This window comes from Macaca fascicularis, chromosome 8 (assembly GCF_037993035.2).
Source record: "Macaca fascicularis isolate 582-1 chromosome 8, T2T-MFA8v1.1".
Classification (NCBI taxonomy): Eukaryota; Metazoa; Chordata; class Mammalia; order Primates; family Cercopithecidae; genus Macaca; species Macaca fascicularis.
In genome coordinates, this window is record NC_088382.1 from 35,709,575 (window position 1) to 35,727,267 (window position 17,693).

The 17,693-nt window shown below is 40.9% G+C and overlaps 1 protein-coding gene across 10 annotated transcripts in view; it reads left to right on the plus strand.

Moving 5' to 3' along the window:
- Positions 1-17,693, plus strand: part of NRG1 (neuregulin 1) — a 1,138,773-nt gene that overhangs the window by 835,176 nt on the left and 285,904 nt on the right. The window lies entirely within an intron of this gene.

Here is a 17,693-nt window from a genome sequence, read left to right on the forward strand (position 1 = left end):
TGCTCCAGGGATTGCAGTCCTCTGCCTCCTGATCCCTCTGTCCTTTCCTCTTTTATTGACTTGTCAGGAGCATGACACTTGTGCACAACCATTAGCACACAAGAAATGACTTTCCTGCAGGGGTGATGGGAGCTGGGAAACTTACTCTTTGAGATAGAAAGTTACCCTGATGCAGGATAATTACAGTCCAGCTTTTCCTCCTTATAAGGGATTAATCTTACTTTTCTTCTTAGCTTCTGTCTGTTTGTAACCTGAGGTTGACAAGTTAGTTCTTTTAGTTGGTTCTTGAGAAAAGCCTTTCAGTCTGTATTTCCAGGAATAAATCTTAACTCCAATTTTTTTTTTTTGAAAAAAGTCCTATAAACAATTACTTCAAACCGTTTAATTTATAGCTGCATTCTCAATGTCTTCATTCTCCCAAAATCACTCACCTCTACATTTTTGCCCTAAGTACCTAGGTTAGCACAACTTTTCACAGCTTCTGTTTAACGTTTTTCTGAGTAACATGAACCTTCCTTGTTTCCTTAAAATATAAACTTATATATATGTTCTTCCTAGGAGATTTTCAACTTTTCTGTTCTCCACTTATTATTCTATTCACTCTGTTCCCTATCTGAGCTGTCACTAATTAGTATCTACATAAATAAATATTTGAGCAATTTAACATTACAGGGTTTTTTGTTGTTGTTCCAGCAAGAAGTGTGTTCATTATACATTAAAAGCCTAATCTCACACCATCAATATCTATTTTCATCCACTTTGGTTTTGGAAGTGTCTCTTCTTTTGGAAGTGGGAGACTAAGTGGAGGGGAAGAACATGAACAAGGATCTGAAACCATTGAGAAAGTCATTCATTCATTCAATGGATATCTTCTGAGAACTGTGCTAGGACCTAAAGACAGAGAAGTGAAGGCAGAGTTTATCCTTCCACTAGCACAGCAGTCAAAACCAATAGGAATTAAGATTGTCAGAAGTGACAAAACTGTACACAGACCTGTTCACATAACTAACAAGGGAAACGATGGAGATGATGTGGAAGTCTGAAGGTGGTGCAGGAAGAACTCAGCCAACCTCCCCCTCCTTTGGGAAATTTAGATAGATGTAGGCAGATTGAGAAGTGATTTAACAGTCATGTGGCATCATTGAGAGGGTCAGTTTTCCATAATGACAAAGACATGGCAAGAGAGATGTTTAGTACATGTACAGCAGAAAGAGTTGATTCACAATGCAATGGAAACAGAAGTCAAGAAGACAGTGAAGTGGATGAAGCAAGGAGAAACCATAAAAACAGCATACTGGGACTCTCGGACCTCAGGGGAGAGTGCTGTGGATGTTAAACCAAGTTTGGGGCCAGAGAAAAATCAAAGCTTGTGCTGTTCTTGTTGGTAGTCATGGGCAGGCTGTAGCAGGGTTATTATTAAAACTCTGATCCCCCAAGTCCAACTGAAGGGGCTCCAGTCACTACCCTATCATCTCAGTGGCCAGATGTAGTCAAGGCATCTAACCTCTCTGCCTCAGTTTCCTCATATGTAAAATAAAGACAATCATTATAAAGTGTTTAGCAGAATGCCAGATCCACAGTAAATATCAGTAAAATGACATTTGTAAATTTGTAAATTGTTAGGGGTGAGACCCTCAAGATTCTAATCTTCAAGAGAAAGAGGATGCTAAGGAAAGTCAGAGGAAGCACGAGAATCCTAAGAGAGGATGATACAAACAAATGAATTAAGGAATAAGATCAAAGAATATTGGGAAATGTTAAATCCACTCGGTGTGGGAAAAAGACTCTTTTTTATTTTTTTGAAACAGAGTCTCACTCTGTCGCCCAGGCTGGAGTGCAGTGGCGTCATCTCAGCTCACTGCAACCTCCGTCTCTCTGGTTCAAGCGATTCTCCTGCCTCAGCCTCCCGAGTAGCTGGGATTACAGGCATTCACCACCACGCCCACGCCCGGCTAATTTTTTATTTATTTATGTATTTATTTATGTATGTATTTATTTATTTATTATAGTAGCGGCAGAGTTTCACCATGTTGGCCAGATTGGTCTCGATCCCCTGACCTCATGATCTGCCCGCCTCGGCTTCCCAAAGTGCTGAGATTATAGGCGTGAGCCACCGCGCCCGGCCGAAAAGGACTCTTTTTTTTTTTTTTTTTTTTTTCACGCCATTCTCCTACCTCAGGCTCCAGAGTTGCTGAGGCTACAGGCGTCCCCCACCTCTCCCGGCTAATTTTATTATTATTATTATTATTATTATTATTATTATTATTATTTTTAGTAGAAACGGGGTTTCACCGTGTTAGCCAGGATGGTCTCCATCTCCTGACCTCGTGATCCGCCTCCCTGGCCTCCCAGAGTGCTGGGATTACAGGCGTGAGCCACCGCGCCCGGTCATGAAAAGGACTCTTTTTAACCTCTTATCCATGTCTAATCTGAGTTTCAACCTTTTTATTCTTATTCTGTTATAAGCACTTCTCCCATTCAAGAGCATGTAAAACTAGAATTACTTAGGGATGGGAGTGTGATGCGGGAGAGAGAAGGTTGGGAGATCACTAGTTGTGTGTTTGCTGGTACTGAATCCTACCCTAATACTTCTGAAATGAACCTCGTTAGATAACTCAACTCTTGCAAATAAAATACTCTGAAGTTTAATTATGGGAAACAACAACAGCAACTCTTACCTCTCAGATTGTTTCACTCACCTCATATGCCAGGGATTCCTAATTAATGAAACAGTCTCTTTCTGAAACTTACTCTTGGCTCGATCATGTACACCGCAGAACAGAAAGTTGCCTTCTTTTTTTTTTTTTTTTCAAGACAGAGTCTCGCTCTGTGGCCCAGGCTGGAGTGCAGTGGCCGGATCTCAGCTCACTGCTAGCTCCGCCTCCCGGGTTCATGCCATTCTCCTGCCTCAGCCTCCCGAGTAGATGGGACTACAGGCGCCCGCCACCGCGCCCGGCTAGTTTTTTGTATTTTTTTTTTTTAGTAGAGACGGGGTTTCAGCGTGTTAGCCAGGATGGTCTCGATCTCCTGACCACCTGATCCACCCGTCTCGGCCTCCCAAAGTGCTGGGATTACAGGCTTGAGCCACCGCGCCCGGCCGAAAGTTGCCTTCTTTTGAGCATAGAACATTTAAATTCTGCTTTTTCCCTTATATCTGTTTGAGAATATTCCATAGTCATTCACTTTAAAATTGTTTTTGCCTTAAAAATAGGTCTCATTAACCTTTGGAAATATTCACAAACCACGATAACTAAGAATGGACCTCTTGATTTTTAATAAGCAGTTTTAATTATTTTAGAATTTTGGGTATGTTAACACATTATTTAACTTTTCATTATGTTTTTGCTAATCTTTTAGGAGTCTTTTGCAACTCACTCTCTCCCTACCCTCGTTGGGTCTTTTTTTTTTTTTTTTTTTTTTTCTTGAGTTAGGGTTTTGCTCTGTCACCCAGGTGGGAGAGTGGCATGATTGTAGCTCACTGCAGCCTCAAATTCCTGGGCTCAAGCCATTCTCCTGCTTTACCTTCCTGAGCAGCTGGGACTATAGGCGAATGCCATCATGCCTGGCTAATTTCTAAAAAATATATATTTTTTGTAGAGACATCTCTCTATGTTGCACTTCTGGTCTTGAACTTCTAGGATCAAGCAATCCTCCCACCTCAGCCTCCCAGAGTGCCAGGGATTGCAGGCTGTTTAATAGAAGTTACCAACATACGGAGTCATTTATGTCTATTGACATATGAACAGCCAGTTCCCTTCACTTGTCCATTTCTCTTTCAGACACTAATTCTGTTTCAGTTTAACTTGGATCAATGGACTTATCTTTGCTTCTGTGCAGTTATCTTTTTCAACAACAATAGGATTCTTTATCTATATGGCTTAGTGGGTGAAAGGACGCACTAACCTTACCTACTGCTCCTTTTATGTCAGAAAATCCATTTTCGAATCACTTTTCCTTGGGCCCAAGTAAGTCTGATTTTTTCCCTACATTTTGTAATTTGTTACATTTACATTTTAGGTGGGTTTTTCTTAATCGACTTTTCTGATAAAAGGGTTGTGGTTCTAAATCAATCACCATCAATCACGCTACCAAGCAATGGTGAAGTACCCTTTTTAAAATGTTTTATTTAGAAGAATTGCTCATTTCAGATACAACAGATGATACAAGTTGAATCTAGTAGGGTTTAGTAAGAGACAATAAACATATTAAACAAAGCCTTATGTACTTTTTAAGGTGAAAAAAATCCCCCAAGATAGAGTCTGTGCTTAGGAACTACCCCTGTTAAATACTTAATAAATAACATTTGTAATATTCAAATACAAAAAAAAAAAAAAAATTTCTTGTTCAGAGTCTCTTCTTGAGTCAACCTATTCTCAGCTCTAATGACCCCAAATAAGGTAAACAAGCTGATTTAAGTTACAACTAACTTAAAAATTATACATTTGACTCTTTTGTAAATAACTTTAGGGCTGATGCTCAAAATAATTGGAACTAGCTATGAAAAGAAAGCTAGAAATAAGAATGGGGAAAATTGGTAGTAAGTGTCCATAGAGATGTGTGGACCATCTGCAATTCCTATATTTAAACAGGGAAAAGAGGGAGATGGGGACTCACTCTCTCCTTCACGGCCACATGACTGAACTGGCCCAGCCAGTATCTCATCAGATGTCTCCACCACTTTACAAAGCCACTGGGAATTTCCACATGGCTTATCAAGGGATAAATACAAAACTGGTGTAGGAAGAGGGGAATGGAAGGTTACTTCCAAAGACTCTGACCCTGAGTTCTTGGCGTTTATTGTTTTTTTTTTTTTTTTTTTTGGTTTTTTTTTTTTTTTTAAGACAGAGTTTCACTCTGTCGCCCAGACTAGAGTGCAGTGGTACTATTTTGGCTCACTGCAACCTCTACCCCCGGGTTCAAGTGATTCTCCAGCCTCAGCCTCCTGATTAGCTGGGATTACAGACACCGCCATAACACCCTTCTAATTTTTGTAATTTTAGTAGAGACAGCGTTTCACCGTATTGGTCAGGCTGGTCTTGAACTCCTGACCTCAGGTGATCCACCTGCCTTGACCTCCCAAAGTGCTGGGATTACAGGTTTGAGCCACCGTGCCCGGCCTTTGGCCTTTATTCTTTATTTTCCCCAATATTAATCCCTAATGAAATGCATTTAGTACACATTCATCTTTTTAAAATGTGCAGTTTTTGTCACTGAAATAGTGTAAGGGACACCAGAATGGTTGGAAGATGATTTTTGTGGTCTTCCACAAGTCCTATTTTTGTGACTGAGCAAGTCTTAACTTTCCCTACATTTCCTCACATTTAGGGCAAGCGTACTCTTCAGGCTCAACTGCAGTATCTGTGGGAGTGCTTTGTGTTTTGTAACATGCATCTTACTAGTGTCTTTGTTGTTGTTTGCATTGTAGTGAGGGTTCCCCCACTCCCTCGTAACACTGTAAAGAAATGCTGAGACTAAGTGGTAGGGAGTGGGAGCCATCTGGTGAGAATGGAAAGTTAATATCTTTATTTATGTAATAAACCTCCCTTTACAATTCTGTTACTGTAAAATTTCTCCTTGGAATTCCGATAGTGTTTTCGCTATGTGTTTTGACCTTTTGCTATTGGGAAGATACAAGTTTATGAATGACAAATGGGTAGGGGAATTTAGGCTACAGAGTTAAGTAGGAAGAATGAAGTCTTTTCAAGAGTTAGAATCCAGTTTGACCTTGAACAAGTTACTCAATAACTAAGCCCCGTTTGCAAAATCGTGTTGTTAAAGGGATTAGAGATAACATACCTACATATGTACATATGTACACTGGTATGGAGAATGGACTGGATAAATGGGTGCTGTTACCAATGTGATTATTACTATTCTCTTTAAAAATAGAGTATTTTATGCATACACAATACTCATTCAATTCAATTTGCCTTAGTGCACAGTGATGGAATTTTAGAACTGGAATTGACTTCAGAAATAATATGGTAAATGAAATCTTTTCTAGCATCTTCATTTTATGGTTAAGGAAACTAACGTCCTGATAGCTAAAAGTCATCATTTTCCTTTAAAACATATAAATAATCACAGATCTTGGATCAGAACTCCAAAGTCATAATAAGGGCTTTTCCTATTTCTATGGTATTTCTAATACTACAACATGCTATTGCTGGACCTTTCATTCTCTAGTTCCATCCTGGTTTCTAGACCCAACCAAATATACCTAATTGAATTCTAACCCACAAGTACCTCAGCAATGAGAAGTCTAACCTATGGTTTATGATTTCTGCAGACTTAAATCAGCCCTGGCTTCTATCCTTACATTGGTTTTATTTTATATTTTTTTGTTTGCCTTTAGAGAAATGATCGTGTTCTGTCATCCAGGCTGGAGTGTAGTGACATAATCACAGCTCACTGGAGCCTCAAACTCCTGGGCTCAATTGATCTTCCTGCTTCAACCTCCTGAGTAGCAGCTGGGACTACAGGCATACACCATCAGGCCCAGCTACATTTTTAAATTTTTTTCTAGAGATGATGTCTTGCCATGTTTCTCAAGCTGGTCTTGAACCCCTGGCCTCAAGCAATCCTCCCACCTCAGCTTCCCAAAGTAGTAGGATTACAGGAATAAGCCACTGTGCCCAGCCCCACCTTTACATGTTTTCTCTTGGCATCCTGATCCCTGGACACAACCCCATTGTGATGCCTTTCCGTTTAATATTTTTCTTAGTCACTTACCAAATGTGTTTAGAGTAATATATTCCCATATATTTGTGGCAGAGTATAGCACTCATGTAGATTTTAATGAACACAGACATGCTGCCCCATACTTGTAGATAAAACAATCATGAAATTAAAATAAATATTTTGTTTAGAATAGTATCATCTTGACTGTCATACACTTATTCTAACAATATTGCCCATTCCTGAAAACATTCTGGGAACTCCTTGAAATAAAAATTACTATGGTAAGAAGAGTTTTTCTGGGAGTTGGGAAACTGATTCCATTAGAAGGCAGATGGTGATAGTCTCACAGCACACTCTCCCCCATGCGGTCTCTATTCTATAGGCATGTAATATTTCCAGAAGCATCCCTTCCCTCCAGGACCCTGAAGACCCTACCTCTGGTTCTGCCTTGGACTGCTCTCGGTGATAGTTCATTTTTTGGTTTTTTTTTTTTTCTTTTATTTTTTAGACAGGATCTCGCTCTGTCACCAGGCTGGAGTGCGGTGGCACCATCTTGGCTCACTACAACCTCTGCCTCCTGGGTTCAAACGATTCTCCTGCCTCAGCCTCCCAAGTAGCTGGGACTACAGGCACGTGCCACCACGCCTGGCTAATTTCTGTATTTTTTTAAGTAGAGGCAGGGTTTCAGCATGTTGGCCAGGATGGTCTCAAACTATTGACCTCGTGATCTGGCCACCTTGGCCTCCCAAACTGCTGGGATTACAGGCATGAGCCACCATGCCTGGCCAATATTCCTGTTTTTATGGTTGCTGTTGTATGCTGTGGCACAGGTACTGTGTGGGAATGAAGATGCTAGGTACTGTACTGGTATGGCCTCATTTGCTGATTTGAGGATTATTGGTTTATTTATGCAAAGCACATAGGATCATAGGATTGGTCTCTAGGAGAATGGAGTAATTAGTACCATGAAGACTCATAGACAATGCTTCCTCCCCTAGAAACTGATTATTTTTCAAATTTTGGCACTGATCTTTCCTGCCTGCTTCCTGGCTCTTACTTACCACCTTGTGAAAAAGCCCCAAGCACTAGAAGCAGCTTCCTGAGCTTACTGCCATCCCTTCAAAGGTCCCTGGACACCACTGCTTGACTCCTACCTTAGAAAGTGCCTACTCGGCCAGGCACGCTGACTCACGCCTGTAATCCCAGGACTTTGGGAGGCTGAAGTGGGAGGATCACGAGGTCAAGAGATCAAGACCATCCTGGCTAACATGATGAAACCCCATCTCTACTAAAAACACAAAAATCAGCTGGGCATGGTGGGGCATGCCTGTAGTCTCAGCTACATGGGAGGCTGAGGCAGGAGAATCACTTGAAGCTGGGAGGTGGAGGTTGCAGTGACCTGAGATCATGCCACTGCACTCTAGCCTGGCGACAGAGAGAGACTCTGTCTCAAAAAAAAAAAAAGAAAAGTGCTCCTCATACCCTCCCCCTATTTTTCCTGACTTCGATGCATGTATTCTTTTTGTTTGTTTGTTTTTCAGAGACAAGGTCTTGCTCTGTCGCCTAGGCTGGAGTGCAGTGGTATGACCATAGCTCACTGCAGCCTCAAACTACTCCTGGGCTCAAAGTGATCCTCCCACCTCATCTCCCAAGTAGCTGGGACTATAGGCGCATGCCACCATGCCTAGATTGTGCCTGTTTTCTTAAGGCAGAGATGATCTAAAAGTGTGGTAGAGGGAAAAGAAGATGGGACTTAGAGCTTAAATAAATCTAGGTGAAAATGTTGCTTCTATCACTCACAGTTTCTGTAATGTTAGGCAAGTTATTTGCAATAAAAATTACTAATATTGTAGAACATGTATTGATCCTATGTATCAGGCTTGAATTAGGTGCTTTAAGTGGGTTGTATCAATTAATTCATCACTCTGATTTTCAATTTTCTGTTCTAAGAAATGAGATCAAATATGCCTATCTTGCTGAGGAGTAGTAAAAGTTAGACAGGTCGCTGCTTCTGGATCCTGCAGGGTAGAGAAAGTATTACACATCTGCATGTGTGGATGTGAAGGAGACACAGATACATAAGGTAAATGAGAATTTATTATAAAGGTGTATTTGACAGAAATTGGAGAAAAAAGGAAAATTGGAGAAGATATCTCTCTGTGAGATTAAAGACAAATAGGGGAAAAATTGGACCAATGACAAGAATTAGAGCAAGGTATGTAAAGAATTCCAGAGCTGGCTCTAAGAGATAGAGCAGCTGGTCATATATGAAAGGGATGATTCATTCTTCAGGGGCTATCCCTTGTGATCCTATCTCCTTGCACAAGCTATCAGTTAATTTATTGATTCACTTCCCTTATGTGCTCGTAGGCATCAAGAATACAATTGATCACATACAATTACAGAAAAGTTTCATTTCAGGAGGTCAAACAGGAAGTTTCTTTCTGACTTATATTGAAGTACTCATGATGACATGATGACAATGGAGAAAAATGAACATAATCTTTTATGGGTAGGGACCATGTGATCTCTTTTCTTTCAAGCTCCAGAGGGTTTATAAGACATTTTCCATGTTCAATTTGATTCCAGAAATTATACGTTGGGTAGAATGGACTCTTTTTGACAACACATGAGAATTACCAATGATCCCAGCATTTGCTGCTCTTGATAGTAATTCTCTTCATTTCCTCCATTTTTATACATGACCTGCAGTAAATATTGACAGTTTTTTTGCTGGAAAGAATAATACAGCGACAGCTTTTCTTAAGCTCCAAACTGAATTTCGTGGTTAATTGATTGGCCAGCTGGCCCTGCCGTCTCTTGACCTCTACAAGAGCCAGCAAGATTGATGGTTTCAACAGCCTTTCATGGTGCACTAAAGCATTCAGATCTATCTTTTGTTATTTGGAAAACACTGAGTTCCTATGTAGCACATTATTTACATGGACTCAAGGGCTGACGAGTTGGGAGGCAGCAAATGCCCAACTGGAAGACAATGTCTGTAGATCAAAGAAGCCGATGAGACAGAGAGTTCATAAAATGTGAATACAATTCCAGGGGAGAATTGATGATTATGGAAGCAGAAAGCCAATTGAGTTAAATATTCATTCCAGCAACAAGTCTGATCGTCTCACTGGGACCCGTGCCTCTCCGAAGTTTCCTTAGCTTTTCAAGGTCTACACAAGGAAAGAACAAAGTCGTCAAGGATGCTCTCATCCTGGAAAGCTGGCTGCAAGATGGCATGAGCCAGAGGTCAGCGGCCACCACTGAGAGTTCATCGTATTCGGCCACTTAAAGAATAAGGCCCAAGCAGTGGTTCTGCAGGAGCGGTTCAGTGTCATCAATACCAATGAGCCCTAATGAATGTGACAATTTAGAATGATTGGGCCATTTCCTCCAAAACTTTTTTCTCCTCAAAAACAAAACAGGCCTGAAACTCATGTGTTACATATGCTGTTTAGATTTTCATACAATAATGTCACAAAGCAGATGACAGGAAGGTATATTAACAAGTGAGACATTGGGATATGGTGCTTTGTTCAAGAGCATCAAAGCATTAAATACATTTTTTTAAAAAATACCATTGGCATAGTTTTTCCACCTATTTCTGAATTGCCATCAAAATTTTAACTTTTAATGATTTTTAGAAGTAGGTTGGATGGGGTGGTGGGAGAGGCATAGAGGATTCAGAAAAATAAAAGCTAAATCCAAAGATAGTATTGAATGAGAATTATTAATAAGAATTATTAATTGAGTGTCTTCTCATAAAAATAGTAACATCTGTTCTTTGGTTGCTCACAATACATAGTTTAAACTCCATATATAATTTAATGGATGAAATGTGCCACTTTGGTTACAGGTTCGCATCTTGGAAAAGATGTTAGTAGAAACAAGTCAGTTTCCCTCTGTTCCTTTTTGCTTAGCTTTCTGGGCTGTCTTCACCAGTGACACAGTTCCTTTGTAACAGAATGCATTGGAGATTTGAAAAATCACGACGGATAATAAATCTCTATATACTTCTCATCCTCTGGAACAACTGAGACGTTGAAATTGCCTGATCTTTTTGAGTGAGTGTTGCCACTTTGACCCAGGCAAATGAGAAATAAAACAACAATACCAACCAGCAGTTTCAAGTATCCTTCTGCTGCATAATAACTCAGCAGTAGGCTTTGCTAATGATGTTTATGAGCTGCCAGGCTTGGATTGGCCCTTAAGCAGGGAGGCATTTGCCCAGTGGGCTTCTTCCGTGTGGGGGGCCTTTTTGCAGCCTGGGGGCCCTTTTAGGTGATTCTCGGCAGGAATGGTCTCTTCAGGCCAAAGACTTTTGCAATGAGCTAACTGTGTTCAATTATTGCTTTCAGGTCCACCCTACATTCAAATGTTTTGGGATACCAACATAATACCATAAAAATGATGGTGTAGGACATGTCTATGCTAATAGTCATGACTGGTTTGTTTTAGGTATTATTTATTTATTTGATACTGTTAATAAAAAGCAAACAAGCCAAAAACAAGTACTCCCCAATGTTTAATAGAGATCGTTGTACCCTAAAATCATATAGCACATTAGAGTGCAATAAAGCTCAGTGTAACAAGCATCAACAATCAGCTACGAAATAGTATGGAAATAGAGTATATCCAAAGAAGACAGAAGTATAGACCACATGATGACAGCGGGATAAAGACAAAGGAGAAGGTGATCGAGAGCCAAGGGTTAAACCATTCAAATTGTCCTTTGGCATTAAAATGATCCAAGATGTTTCATGAGTTCAGGTTGAAAAAGGAAATCAGTAAACCCCAATATGCTTTAGGTTTCATTTGACGCCCACAAGCTGAAACTACCTCTTGGTGGTGTGTGTCTTTACATCAGCAAAGAATATAATTGAATTTGGAAATTATCTCCAGTACGACCTGTTTGGACCTGCTGTTTCACCTTCCTGAAAACTGTTGCATTGAGTTCTACTGGGGAAAATTCTTGAGATAGCATCTGATTACTAAGAAGGGGTTGTGCTCACCTGCTCTAAGGTATTGAAATAAATTGTAAATCTATACCTAATTCATATCAACAGAATTTCAAGGAAAAACAAAAACATAAGAGACAGACCCTGGCAGAGTGTCAAGGAATTTGTTAGGGTCCCAGTCCCTGTACCTTATGGGAGAATTAAATTCATTAAACTGGGTCAGACGTGGTGGCTCACACCTGTACTCTCAGCACTTTGGGAGCCTGAGGCAGGTGGATCACCTGAGGTCAGGAGTTTGAGACCAGCCTGGCAAAAATAGTGAAACCCCATCTCTACTAAAAATAAAATTTTAGTCAGGCTTGGTGGTAGGTGCCTGTAATCCCAGCTAGTCAGGAGGCTGAGGCAAGAGAGTCACTTGAACCTGGGAGGCAGAGGCTGCAGTGAGTCGAGATCGCACCACTGCACTCTAGCCTGGGCCACAGAATAAGACTCGGTCTCCAAAAAATAAGTAAAAAAATAAATTCATTAAACTGAACAAAATGAGCCCAATTTATTTGTCATAGTTCAAAGAAAAGGGGAGAGTAGAGTGAAGGGGCTTAGTGCAAATGACTGGTCAGGTACTCAAAGGTTTAGAGCATCTTAACCCTTATTTTTCTTTACATAATTTATTCTCATTCTTGTTTTCTGTTTGTTTGTTTGTTTGTTTGTTTTCTGAGATGGAGCCCCACTCTGTCACCAGGCTGGAGTGCAGTGGCATGATCTTGGCTCACTGCAATCTCCGCCTCCTGGGTTCAAGCAATTCCCCTGCCTCAGTCTCCGGGGTAGCTGGGACTACAGGCATGCACCACCATGCCCGGCTAATTTTTTCTATTTTGGTAGAGATAGGGTTTCACCATGTTGGTCAGGATGGTCTTGATCTCCTGACCTTGTAATCCACCCGCCTCGGGCCTCCCAAAGTGCTGGGATTACAGTTGTGAACCACCACACTCAGCCCATTCTTGTTTCTTGGTAAAGGAAAATCCAACTCTATACATCTTCTTTAGGATCACTTAAAGACACATACAGATCTGTCAAATAGATGTCCAACATTTTGGTAGGCTTTGAAAGGAGGTGCAGAAGGATGAGAAGGAATTTAGGGAGATCATTATCTGAATCATTGAACAAATGCTCCTTAAGCACCGGGTAAAGAGAGGCTACTGAGAAGCAGAGCACGTGGTCCCAGCCTTTGGGGTGACAAAGTAAAATGGCAGAAGCAATTTGCAATGATCTCACCTATATGTGGAATCTAAAAAAAGTCAACCTCATGGAAACAGTAGAAAGGTGATTACCAAATCTGGGGGCTGAGAGAGAGAGATAGGGAAGGGGAAATGCTGTCAAAGGATGCAAAGTTTCAGTTAGACAGAAAAAATAAACTTCAGTGATCTATTGCACAGCATGGTGACCACAGTTAAAAATAATGTATGGTACATCTCCAAATTGCTTAAAAAAAAAAATTTCAAATGTTCTCACCACAAATAATAATAATAATAATATTAATAATGAGGCAAGGTGATAGAGATGTTAATTAGCTTGATTTAACCTTTCTACAATGTATATGTGTTAGTCTGTTTTTGCATTGCTATAAAGAAATACCTGAAGCTGAGTAATTTATAAAGAAAAGTGGCTTATTTTGGCTCACGATTCTGTAGATTATAAAGGTAGTGTGGTGCTAGCATCTGCTTTTGGTGAGGGCTCAGAAAGTTTCCAATCATGGCAGAAAGCAAAGGGGGAGCCTACATATCAGATGGTGAGAGGGAGCTAGAGTTGAGGGGGAGGTGCCACACTCTTTTAAACAACCAGATCTCACATGAACTCAGAGCAAGAACTCACTCGTTTTCATGAGAACAACACCAAGCTATTCATGAGGGATCCACCCCATGACCCAAACACCTCCCACTAGGCCCCACTTCCAACACCGCGGATTACATTTCAACATGAGATTTAAAACCATGTCAGTATACATACATCAAAACATGTATCACATTGTACCCTATACATATATACAATTATTGCTTGTCAAAGAAAGAAATAATTTAAAAATAAATAGGCCAGGCACAGTGGCTGATGCCTATAATCCCAGCACTTTGGGAGGCAAAGGCGGGCAGATCCCTTGAGCCCAGGAGTTCAAGAGCAGCCTAGGCAACATGATGAAACCTCATCTCTAAAAAAAATACAAAAATTAGCCAGGTGTGGAGGAGCACAGGTAGTCCCAGCTACTCAGGAGACTGAGATGGGAGGATTGCTTGAGCCTGGGAGGAGCCTGGGAGGAGGAGGCTTGAGCCTGGGATGGGAGGATTGCTTGAGCCTGGGAGGAGGAGGTTGCAGTGAGTTGAGATCATAGCACTGCACTCCAGCCTGGTGACCCATCGAGACCCTGTCTTAATACATAAATAAATAAACAAGCAAAGGTGGTGTTAGAACAACAAAGAAAAAGAGTGACAATGCAAGGCACATAACTAGCATGTGCCAATGAGTGACCAAGGAAACAAGTGCAAAGCAAGAAAAGTTAGCCATTATCATGGTCCATGGATAATACTCTCAACCCCAGCTCTTGAGTGAAGCAGTATTGTGCAGTGGTTACGTTTATGGACCTAGTGGTCAAACTGCATGAGTTCAAATCCCAGCTTTATAGCTAATGGTTGCATTATCTTGGGCAAGTCATTTAATGTCTCCACCTTAATTGATTCACCTCTAATACAGAGCTGATAGGAGTCTGAAATAGCTGCTATAAGGACTAAATAAATTAATAGAGAGAGAGCATTCATAACAGTGTTTTGTGGACTTTCTGAAGCTGCTGAGCCTTCCAGTTGCCTTAAAGAATGGATTGGATTAGGGTGTAGGAGATGAAAAAAGGCATCACAGTACATCAAGTGAATGGGGCCAGTGTAAGTAGAATACAGGAATAAGGAAATGCCCAGCTTGTTGGGGGGGTTAGTATGAAGACCTCTAACTGGGACTGAAAGTTCTAATAACAGTAAAATACCCTGGCCTCCAACTACTAAGTGCCCTGAATACTAAGATGAGTTTATTTTTCATTCTATAGACAATTTCCATCTCTTTCTTTCAAAACAAACAAATGATGATGCTGTATGAGTAACAGAAGATGACAGAACAGAACTGTGAACAGAATTAAGCCCCTGCAATCAAATAAAATTCACAGAAAACTTAATTTACCACATTAATGTTATGTATAATTAGTGTTGTGCTGGTAACCAGCTCTCCGGGGGGAAAAAAAAAAAAGAAAATTCCTGATTTGTTAAAATACTGTCACTATGGCCCATTGAAGCTATCAAAATGAGGCACATAACAGGAAATTGGGAGGAGAGTTATGCAATCAGCTCTTGCTAGAAAATGGCGATCAATGACATTACCCTTATAGAACCAATCCAAATTTGGGGGTGGTTTTCTTTCTACTTTTGTGTGTGTGTGTGTGTGTGTGTGTGTGTGCGTGTGTGTGTATGTGTGTGTGTGTGTGTGTGTTCTCTGGTATCTGTAAATAATATCCATATTAGTTTCTCCATCTATTCTTTGCACATCACTGGTACATGCCTCAGATCAAAATCTCCCATGCTTTTCTGGGCAGATCCAGGCTGGGATCTCAGTATCCCTGCTTCCCTGAAGCTGCCCAACCTCACTCCCTTCATTGCTCTGCTGTGATTAGGAACGGGCCGTTCCAAGGACCATGGGGTGCTCTGTGGGATAAGCCCAGTCCCTCTTCCATACACAAGGAGCAGGGGCCAGATGCTGACAAGAGGAAATGCATGGAGCAGAGAGAGGGAACAGGCAGATGGGCTCAAGTTTCCAAGACTCTTTGGAGTGTTGAGTCAGAAGGAGCTGTGGGGGAAGAGGGCGGGAACAGGGTAGTGGAATAACATGTAGACAGATGGGCTGAACTGAAGCTTCAGAGGCACTCCCAGCCTTCCACCAGGAGTTCTTACATCAGGTTGATGTTAGGGAACAACCCCAGCTTTAAAACTTATTTACACCAAAGTGCCAGATGACTCATTTGAGACAAGGCTTTGATCTTAGGGGACAGGGTGTTAGACAGCATGAGGCTTAGGTTGCCAGGTGTCTTCCCACAGTTCCTGTCTTGCTATGTTACCCACTCAATTCATGTCAGGATGACACTGCATTGGCATGACCCAAGGGAGCCCATAACTGACATGAATGTGTGTGTGTTGATTGGGGAGATGAGAAAGAGAACATTTCTTCCGGATTTTCTAGTTCTTATAGTTCATAGTCTTAATCCTCATCTCCACTTCTCTGCCACTTCTCTGGCTAAATCCAAAGCACAGCCTGGCTTGAGAGGACTTCTCTTCCTTGGGGGTTCTAGTCTATTGTCTGAGTTGTGACAAACATTTCCATTCCCGTAATTGCCCACTCGCCTTGTCTCTGAAGAGGCATTCACAGAATAAACCAAAAGAATTATAGTGTTAGGAAGATGTCAAATCATTTCACCTCTGCTCCATCTCCAGCTTTTCCTTCTTCCCCCGTGAAATTTATGCAATTTAGTTGCCTCTTGTTGTTCATTGGTCTGGACTTAGAGCAAAGTGACTACTTCAACTTCTTGTGCTCAGTATATGCCACAGTTGCTTACATGATACTTCCATTTGTCACTTGATAAGCCTTTGCTAGAATTTCCTTCTCTCCCTCTCCAACCTTATAATGATCTTGAAGGCAATGTCAGAGATTAGGTAAATCTTTGTGTTCCCCGCTTGAGCACAGGTGAGCTGTCGTGTCAATTTCCTTACACTGCTGAGAAGAGGGGATGTGGGTGGACAGGGACCCCCAGAAACAACTTCACCCCTTTCACAGTTTCCATCATTGCCTCCAATGTCCACTCACGTTAGAAAGTTTGGGCAGAACCCAGAGTTTCAGGGAAAGTCATTTGAGGTTTGGTTTAGGCAGGAAATAGAACAAAACCAGCGTACCAAGGAGAATACAGTGGAAATGAGAAGGAAAGGAATGAAGAAACTGCTAGGCTACTAAAATGTCCAGGTACGAACTACTGAATATCCACCTTTGCGCTGTCAGTGAGCATAAAAAGAAATAGACAATGACAAGATGCATTTTGAATTAGTGTGATTTAAGGACTGGCTGATGTGGAGAAAACATGAAAGAAGGAAGTCAACTTTGACAGAGATTTCAAGAGCAGATCACTGATGAAATGTGATAACGTTCAGAAAATACAGAAGTTAACATGAGCTTTGATGGAAACATAATGAGTTCAGTTTGAAGCATTTTGAAGTCAAGGTGATTGGGTGAAATATAAACGATGCTGTCCAGCAGGCACAGAATCTATTTGGAGTCATTTGTATAACATACCTATGCCTTTTTTTTTTCTTTCTCCTACTGCAGACTTAGATACGAACTCACTTTTGTCTTTTTCTGCTAGGCCAATATATATGTTCTCAGCTTAGAAAATGGACTTTTTGATTTGCTTATTTCTATTTCTTTTTACGGAAGTTAACACGTTTATTTGTGACCTATTAAAATCATGAAGTATTACCACTGGGTTTTGTGTTTTAATGGAAACATTTCATGTTTAGAGAATAATGATGATTAAAATTTATATGAATTAAAATTTTAGCCTGTAAATAATAAACAGAGCCTGGAAATATCTTCATACCATCATCTATCCTTCCACTTAAATCTTAATCACAAAGAAAATCAGGTATAGTTAAAATGCACCGTGCAACCTTCCATTCAGAGAATTCTTGTGCAAGGAAGGATTCCAAAAGGTTTCAGAAATACTAAACTTCTTGAAATTGAAATTGAAATCCTTCTTGGCTTCTCTACCTGTTACTCCCACTGCAGTGCTCAGTTTAGTGTCTGCTCTCCCTCCTTTCTTTTTCTTTTTTTCTTTTTCTTTTTTTTTGTGAGACAGGTTTTTGCTCTTGTTGCCCAGGCTGGAGTGCAGTGGCGCAATCTCAACTCACCACAACCTCTGCCTCCCGAGTTCAAGCGATTCTCCTGCCTCAGTCTCCCAAGGAGCTGGGATTACAGCAACCA